Consider the following 10,112-nt stretch of genomic DNA (forward strand, 5'->3'; position numbering starts at 1 on the left):
CTTCCTCATCTCTTATTATAGTCTTTGGCTTAATATCTAATTTATCTGATATAAGGATTGCCACCCCAGCTTTCTTTTAATGTCCATGAGCATGGTAAATTGTATTCCACCATGTCACTTTAAATCTGGAAGTGTCTTTGGGTCTGAAATGAGTTTCTTGTAGACAGCATATTGATGGGTTTTGTTTTTTTATCCATTCTGATACTCTGTGTCTTTTGATTGGGGAATTTAGCCCATTTACATACAGGGTAACTATTGAAAGATATGAATTTAGTGCCATTGTATTGCCTATAAGGTGACTGTTAGTATATATTGTCTCTGTTCCTTTCTGGTCTACTACTTTTAGGCTCTCTCTTTGCTTAGAGGACCCCTTAGAATATTTCCTGTAGAGCTGGTTTGGTGTTTACAAATTCTTTTAGTTTTTGTTTGTCCTGGAAGCTTTTCATCTCTCCTATTTTCAGTGATAACCTAGCTGGATATAGTATTCTTGGCTACATGTTTTTCTCATTTAGTGCTCTGAATATATCATTCCAGTTCTTTCTGGCCTGCCAGGTCTCTGTGGATAAGTCTGCTGCCAATCTAATATTTTTACAATTGTATGTTACAGACTGCTTGTCCTGGGCTGCTTTCAGGATTTTCTCTTTGTCACTAAGACTTGTAAGTTTTACTATTAGATCACGGGGTGTGAACCTACTATTATTGATTTTGAGGGGGGATTCTCTGTGCATCCTGAATTTTGATGCTTGTTTCCTCTGCCATATTAGGGAAATTCTCTACAATAATTTGCTCCAATATACCTTCTGCGCCCCTCTATCTATCATCTTCTGGAATCCCAATTTTTCTAATATTGTTTTGTCTTATGGTATCACTTATCTCTCGAATTTTCCCCTGTGGCCCAGTAGTTGTTTCTCTCTTTTGCTCAGCTTCTTTATTCTCTGTCATTTGGTTTTCTATATCACTAATTCCCTCTTCTGCCTCATTTATCCTAGCAGTAAGAGCCTCCATTTTTTATTGCACCTCATTAATAGCTTTTTTGATTTCAGCTTGGTTAGATTGCAGTTCTTTTATTTCTCCAGACAGGGTTTCTCTAATATCTTCCATGACTTTTTTGAGCCCAGCTAGCACCCTGAGAATCATCATCCTGAACTCTAGATCTGACATATTACCAATGTCCATATTGATTAGGTCCCTAGCCTTTGGTACTGCCCCTTGTTATTTTTTTTTTGTTGTGAGTTTTTCCGACTTGTCATTTTATTCAGATAAGAATAAATGAATGAGAGAATAAAATACTAAAAAGGTGACAAAGTCCCCAGAAAAATGTATGCTAACCAAATCAAAAGAGACCCCAAATCAGAGGTAGAAGAAAGGGGGTAAAAAGAAGTTTAAAAAATTAAAAAAATATATATATATATAAAATTTTTATTTATTTATTTATTTATTTATTATTTTAATTTTATATTTTATTTTTTATTATATCTATTTATTTTATATAAAAATATATTTATTTATATATTATCATTTATATATTTTAAATTTATATTTAATATATATATATATATATTTAGACTGGTGAATAGAACAGAGCCACCCACTTGATTTTGTGTGTATTTTGGTCCCTCAGAAGAAACTTCCTCCCAAACTTTTAAAGAAAGAAAAAGTTATATATTTAGAAAAGGAAGGGTAAACATGATGAAAGAATGGAATATGACTGTAAAGATGAAAATTTTAAAAAATTCTAAAAAAGGAATTGATAAGATAAGTTTGTTGGAAAAAGAAAGAAAAAGAAAGTGGAGAGAATTTGTTCAGGCTGGAGACTAGAAAAAAGTCCTGTGCTAGATTTAGGGTAAAGTTTGATTTATTAGAAGAAATTGTATCCCAAAATTTTTTAGAAGAAAAAACCCTATATGTATACAAAAATAAAGTTAGATACAATGAAGGATAAAATATGTCTGTAATGATGAAGGTTTAAAAAGGTTTTTTTAGAAAGGTATTATTAAGATAAACTAATTAAATAATGTTAAAAGAGGAAAGAGGAAAAGTTAAAAAATTAGAATTAGAAAAAAATGAAATTAAAAAAATTTAATTAACTTTGCAAGACTAAATAATCATGAGGAGAAAGCCATAAATTCCATGCTTTGCTTTCCCCTCCTCTGTAATTCTGCTGTTCTCCTTGATCAGTGAGCTTGGTCTTGGCTGGATGTTCTTGCTGATCTTCTGGGGGAGGGGCCTATTGTAGTGATTCTCAAATGTCTTTGCCAGAGGCAGAATTGCTCTGCCCTTGCCAGGGGCTGGGCCAAGTAATCTGTTCAGGTTCGCTCTTGGGAGCTTTTGTTCCCTGAATGCTTTCTGTAGAGCTCTGGAGGATGGGAATAAAAATGGTGGCCTCCCAATCTCTGGCCCAGAGGATCTGAGAGCTCAGGGCCCAACTCCTCAGTGAACCCTTGGAGAAAAGTGGTCAATCACTCCCATCTTCCTGGTTTCCTGGCCGTGCTCTGAGCTCACCTGGCCTGTGACTGAGTGCTTCTCTCTCTGGTACATAGCCCCATTTGGAGTCTCCAAATGGGAGAGTCTCCAAATGCTCTGCTCTTCCAGCGGATGAAGGTGGGTCTCCCCAGATCTGCCACTTGTGTGGTCCCTGCTCAAAGAGCAGTGCTCTGACTTGCCATGGATCACAGTTTAAGGTAACCCCAAGCTGAGAGCTCACTCCTTGGCTCCATCTCTGTAGCCAGCTTCCCTGCTCTGATACCTGAAAGCTCTGCTACACTCAGATACCCCCAATCATTCAGTGACCCTGCGGGACCTGAGACCACACTGTCCCTGTGAGGGCTCCACCCCTGCTTAGCCTCTGGAGTGATGTCCCTCCGTGGAGAAGACTTCTAAAAGTTTGAATTTTGTGCTTCATTGCTCCACCACTTGCTGGGAGCCAGCCTCTGCCCCCACAGTCTATCTTCCTGTCGCTTCAGATTCACTTCTTTGCATGTCCTACCTTTCAGAAAGTGGTGGGTTTTCTGTTTCTAAAATTGCTGCTCTTCTTCTCTTCAATTTCCCTCCCTGCTCTTGCAGATTGGATCTGTTAGGTTAATCTTCCAACACTTGTTTAGGCTACTTACTTCTCCACAGTTAGCAAGCACTCTCGAAATAGTAAGAATTTTCATTCATTGCTGAAAACAGTGAGACTGGTAGCACCAATTTAAAAAACAATTTGTCACAATCCATTGTAGTTGAAGACATGTATAGTCTATGATCTAGATTTCCATTATGAATATGTCCACCCAACAGAAGACTGTTACATATGGTTGAGGAAAGAGTACAAGTATATTAATAGCAAAATTATTTGCCATGTAGCAAATAATCTATATGGTCATAAAAATTTCAATAGATGAATGAAGAGTATATCATATGAATAGCATTTTTACTTTATTTAAAATATGTGTATAAAAAACCTTTACAAAATATTTTACTGGAAAAAGATGGACAAGGGTTTATTTAATTAGACAACGAAAAGGTCTCTGGGATGAAAGCTTGCCTAAAGACACCAGTGACAATGGCTCATCGATTCTGGCTGACCTTCTAAAATATGTCCAGTAGGGCCTGATTATATTTATCCAAGATGATGGATATGTATTTCATAAGACAAGACATTTCATGATCTTTATAAAACCTTTAAATGTTAAAAAGACATTTGTTATATTGAGCAAAAATCTGGTTCTCCGTTAATCCACATCATTTATTTACAGTTTTGTTTTTGACGATACAGGGAATAAATGAAAACCTTCTCCTGTATTTCAGAACTTCTGTTAGAATCAGCAGATCCTTACCTCATTCCTCACGATTGTTGAGGTTACAAAAAGGAATTATAGTGCAAAGTGAAAGAGTGAAAAGTTTTAAAGTCTCTATAGCTTCAGAAATGTTTGTGTTAGAGAAAAGGGAAAGTAGTATTGAAAAATTCACAGCCTTGTTGAAATGTTTTCTTTTTGTCTTTTCTGTTTATTTTCTATTCCTTATGTTAACCTCACAAAGTATCTGTTTTTTAGTGAACATTTCCTGGGGGTGAAAGTGGGGTACAGAACCAAGAAGAGATGAGATATTGAATTAAACAAACAAACAAACAAACAGTATTTTTTAGCATTTTAGAACACTAAAGTCAGGTTTCAGTGAACAAGGAAACCTTGTGGAGGGGGGAAGGATTCACAATAGAACAGAACTAAGCATGAATAATAAATGAGAGATAAGATGGAGATTGGCTTACTCATATTCATTAGGGATGAACAAGAGAGATAGAAGAAGGTGTTATGATGTTGCAAGTGCTCCAGATATCCCTTACTGAGTTATGACTTGATCAATTGAAATGTGTAGGAGTAGGACATCTAGATTTGGAAGAGGATGCTTGCTGATTTCCTTGGTTTGCTCTGATATACATAGGGATAGAAAGATTCTAATGAAAAAAAAAAAATGGTGAATCCCTTTCCTCTTTCTTCCCTCTATGGTCTGTACTTCTTTGTGTGTCTTCTTTTAATTCTTGGCATTTCTACTCTGGAAAACAGTATAGAGTTTCTTCGAAAAGTTGAAAATAGAGCTACCCTACAACCTAGAAATTGCACTACTGGGTATTTACCCTAAAGATACAAATGTAGTGATCTGAAGGGACAGGTGCACCCCAATGCTTATAGCAGCAATGTCCACAATAGCCAAACTATGGAAAGAACCTAGATGTCCATCAGCAGATGAATGGATAAAGAAGATGTGGTATATATACACAATGGAATACTATGCAGCCATCAAAAGAAATGAAATCTTGCCATTTGCAATGATGTGGATGGAACTAGAGTGTATTATGCTGAGCAAAATAGGTCAATCAGAGAAAGACAATTATCATATGATCTCTCTGATATGAGGAATTTGAGAGGCAAAGAGGGATGTATGAGGGGTAGGGAAGGAAAAAATGAAACAAGATGGAATCAGGAGGGAGACAAACCATAAGAGACTCTTAATTTCACAAAACAAACTGAGGGTTGCTGGAGGAGAGGGGCCTGGGAAGTATGGGATGGCTGAGCTATGGACATTGGGGCGGATATGTGCTATGGTCAGTGCCGTGAATTGTGTAAGACTGATGAATCACAGACCTGTACTCCTGAAACAAATAATACATTATCTGTTAATAAAAAATAAATACATGTTGGTATTTCTTACCTGAATTTTAATCTTATTCATTTTTGCCTTCTTTCAGCCAGAAGTAAGGAGCACTATGCTGTCTTTAATTGGCGGGAAGCATGCATAAAGCTTAGTGGTCAATGTAAAAATCAATGTAGTGAAAAAGAATTTAAGATGGCATACTGTGCAAGACCTACAACTCTCTGCTGCATGAGACAATGTGACCACATTGAGTAATTTAAGAGAACAAGTCACAAAAAAGAGGATAAACATTAACTAAATTTCTCTTTAGTTCATTACCTCTATTATTTCATTTATGACCTAGTATTTCTGTCCGTACATGTCTGTAATGAATAAAAAGCTAAATACAATATATTTCAGCCTGAATCATTCTTGAACATTGTGTCTGCTTGGAAGAAAGAGTGGAATACAGAATGGGACTTTGAACTCAGGAATAGACACAGTGGAGAAGAAAAGTCCATGATGGGACTACTGTGTTAAATGTGATTCTTGGGCCAATCCTATGTTGATTTGAAAAGCATGTTGTAAACAATTGGTGATGTGTATCAAGCATTCTTTGAGGAGAGTCAGGAGTGGGGAGAGAGTTGAAGAAAGATGGAGGTTACGGGTTATACCCAAATTATTACAGAGTCCTGATAACATTCTCATCTGAGCTGTCCTTTCCTATTTATTGATAGAAATCTTACAATAAAAATAATTCAAGTGTTTAGCCAGTCCTTTGAGAAGAATATCTCAAAGGGTAGGATAGAGGACAACTACTGTAAGGGAAAAAAAACATAAGGTAAGTCCTTGTACCCTGTAGTAGTAATAATCATAATCATAAGTTATTATATTGTAGCATTATGATTACAATTAACTTCTTTTGTCTTATCTTGTGCTTTTAAGATATTCCTTATATCATCCAATGATTTTTATCCTATTTTTATCCTGATAGCAATTGGAGTCTTAGTGTGTTTGCTTGTATGTACTAAACTCTGGGGAAAAATGCTGTAATATATGACATATATGAGATATATCATATATATGATCAATCATATATACATACACACATGCATATATATACACATGCATACTTCATATATAGAATTTTACATGTGTATATGTATGTGCATGTGTGTATACATATGTACTTACACATACATATATGTATATATAAAAATATATACTTGTATGTACTTATATGTACTAAATTCTGGGGAAATACTACAATAGAACTATGTATATATCATATATGTGATCAATAATATACATATACACACACATGCATATATATATGCACTCGTTCTGTATACATAAATTTTACATATATAAATTCACATGTATGTGCATATGTATATTTAAATGTATTTATATATGCATATATACTTATATATACTTACACATACACACATATACACATATATGTATGCACACATGTGTATATATGCATATATACATATATGTATATATGTATATATACACGTGTGTGTGCATACACATATACTTACACATGCACACACATACACACACACATCTTCGCTGTACAAATTAACTCCACAATACAATATTATGGCTTGTGCACTCAAAAGGCTAAACTAGAAAAGATGAGGTATAATCAAGTATATCCCATATATTGTTGAGTATATAGGGGTGAGGAGGTGGAGCTTTTGTAATTAAATTGGAATTGCTAAAGCAATTAAACATTGCTAGATGAAGTATAAATGTAAAAATCTATAAATGTATTATAATATAATATAAAAGATATATAATACATATTATGTATTATATATTATATTTTATATATAATTTATATATATGATATATTTTGTATGTAATATATATTCTTATATTATGTATAATATAAATTATAGTATAATATAAAAATTATTGTAAATGTATGTGTTAACCCATTTCTTCATCATCATCATCAAAAGGCATAAACTAAAATCTCATAACAACATTTTTCATAAAAGTTTCTAATTAGAACAATGTAAATTGCCAGTGGGATGGAAAACTACAATGTGTTAGTCACATAATGGAAGACCATATGAAAATGAGAATGAATGGTAAGCATCTACACACACAGTAGGAGGCATGCCACAAACATAATCTCGAGCAAAAATGAAACAACAAAAATACATGCAAGAACATAACTCTATTTAAAAGTAAAATTATATCATCATTATCAGCATCATCATCAAACTCATCTATGTTGTTAAATGTCAAGATTTTGGATACTCTTGGAGTAAGGACGTAGTGATTGGCTGATACATTGAGGAAGACTCCAAGGTACTTGGTAGTGTTTTGCTTTTTGATCTAGGAGCCAGTTACATACTGAGGTTAATTTGTGGGTTTCTAAAGAGCTGTATACTTACACATGCACTGTTCTGTATGTATATTGTACTTCACTAAAGAATTTAGAGATAATAAAACTACTGTGCATTAATTATCTGTTTTCTTTCTAATCAATTTATTCCTTTGTTGGATAAAGAATATTTTCCAAGACCCCTTTGCTATCTCTCTTCTGAGTGAGTTTAGACAACCAAAAGCACTCAAGGAAGAATGCCTGGTGGATAGGTAAAGCCCAAATATTTTTCCCTTCTCCTCTGTTTCAAGGCATTATTTCCTGGTACTGGCTAATTCTCCTTTTGGTTACAGGTCCCCACTGAACATGGTCCCACTTCCTGTCAGGTAACACCTAACATAGTTCTAGATCCAATTGAATAACCATAACTTTTAGATTCTGGACATATAACTTCTCTCTCTGTTCCCTAGCTCTAGACACAGTACCAGTCACTTTCTGTGCTAATCTTCAGATTATGTGACTGTTCTATTTGGCTTCTCAACTACTCTATTATCAGTATAACAAATTATGTATTTTAAATTCCCAGATGGGTTGTTTAGAATAGCTTTGTTTTCCTGATTGGAAATAGGTTAATTAAACTAAAAATAACTTTAAAAATAAAATTAAATAAGTAAATTTAATAAAACTGCATAAATGCCGAGAGGAAAACATCAGTCTCTAATTTGAGCAGCTCATATATCAGTGTAGGCAGCCAACATGAAAATTATAAATATGATGTACAGTACTATTGTATATGGTAATAAAAAAATTAAACTCACCTAGTAGTTTGAAGATGCTACCTGTTTTTGCCAAATTTATTTTGAAAAATGTAGAACTTAAGGAAAAGTTGTAGACTGGTTTACCAATGAATGCACGTATACCTTTTGTCTAGATTCATCTAATCAGTTGTTAACATGTTGCTGTTTTGGTACAGATTGTGTGTGTATGTGTGTGTGCACGTGCACGTGCATGCAGTGTTCTTTTCACTTTTTTTTTAATTATTTGAGAGTAAATTTTAGCTCTCATTATAATTTGTGAAATACCTTAGCATGTATCCTCTATATACAATGATATCTTCCTTTATAACCACAGTGTCATTACTATACACAAGAGAGTTACATTGATAAACAACACAATATCTAAAATAATCTATATTCAAAGTACACTAAATTTTCGATAATGTCTTTTCTATCCATGAGGCTAATACTCTGAAAAATGGAAAAAAAATAAGAAGAGAAATATAATAGTTGATTCTTAACTTTGTTGTCTGTAAACATCTCCCCAAACTCTGAGAGCAGTTTCTTAAACATCAGAAACATGAATCTAAGATCAGAAGTGAGCACTAGAATTTTGGAACTCTGGAGAGACTGCCAACAGCTGGTAGCTTCAAGGAAAAGGAAGTGATAGACAACTTTGGTGATGTCCTGTTGTTCTTATCCCTGAATTCATTTAAATCCACGTGGGAGGAAAGAATGATGTCCTATGGCTTTGTTTGATTTAGCTAGAGGTAATAGATGGTAAATTAGCTTTCTCTTCTGTCACAAACCAGCTGGGTCTTAAAATGGAAAATTAAAGTTACCTCTGAAGGCTATCTCTTTTTATATCTTTACTTTTTTTTCAGGTGATCTTACTTGTATGAGCTTGCTAGATTTATCTTACTATTTTCTTCTGGAAAGTCTGAAAAACATTTTTATTGATATAAGTGGTAATGAAGACTTTTAGTGGGGAAAGTGAAAAAGTAATTTGTGTTATAAATAAACAGAACTCATTTGTTGGTCTAAAGATTTTTTTCTCCATTTAACCAGCAAATAGAATATACATTTTTCTTACAATTTTTATTATCCAAAATGCTGATTTATTTTATAATTCCAGAAGGATTGGATAACATACTACTAATGGAATAGATCATTTGTTTTATCCTGTAAGTGGTGAAGAGTATTGAGTCTATATGTCATCAAACACAAAGAGGAAAAAACACTAGAATAGGATAAAATGTGTGAGAAAGTCCTTCAACCTACTTCTATTTGGCATGATATTTTTTAAATCTATTTGAGTTCCAACTTATATAACTTTATGCTGCTTAAATTTGAATAAGATTTTTTTGTAATTCTTTTTCTTTAAATGTACATGGTATGGGATTTGATTAAGAAGAGCATTTCAGTTAAGAGGTCTGGTTCTCATGTAGACAAACAGGGATTGATATCTCATTCCCACAAATCTTTACAAGTCACTTAATCTTTAAGATTTTTATTTTCATAATTTCAAAGAAAGTTCTCTATGAGCTATGAAGATTCATTGAAATAATAAAAAACTTATCTTTTTTTGCCTGATAGACTTTTTTTTTTAAGATTTTTATTTATTTATTTGACAGAGATCACAAGTAGGCAGAGAGGCAGGCAGAGAGAGAGGAAGAAGCAGGCTCCCTCCTGAGCAGAGAGCCTGATGCGGGGCTTGATCCCAGGACCCTGAGATCATGACCAGAGCTGAAGGCAGAGGCTTTAACCCACTGAGCCACCCAGGCGCCCCACCTGATAAACTTTTAACACTCCTTAAAACTGTAGGAAATTTCCTTCTGAATATCATTGGTTGGAACCTTAACAGGCATAGATCTACTACA

The sequence above is a fragment of the Enhydra lutris genome, unplaced genomic scaffold (genome assembly GCF_002288905.1).
Source record: "Enhydra lutris kenyoni isolate GAN:26980312 unplaced genomic scaffold, ASM228890v2 scaffoldscaffold28, whole genome shotgun sequence".
Taxonomy (NCBI): Eukaryota; Metazoa; Chordata; class Mammalia; order Carnivora; family Mustelidae; genus Enhydra; species Enhydra lutris.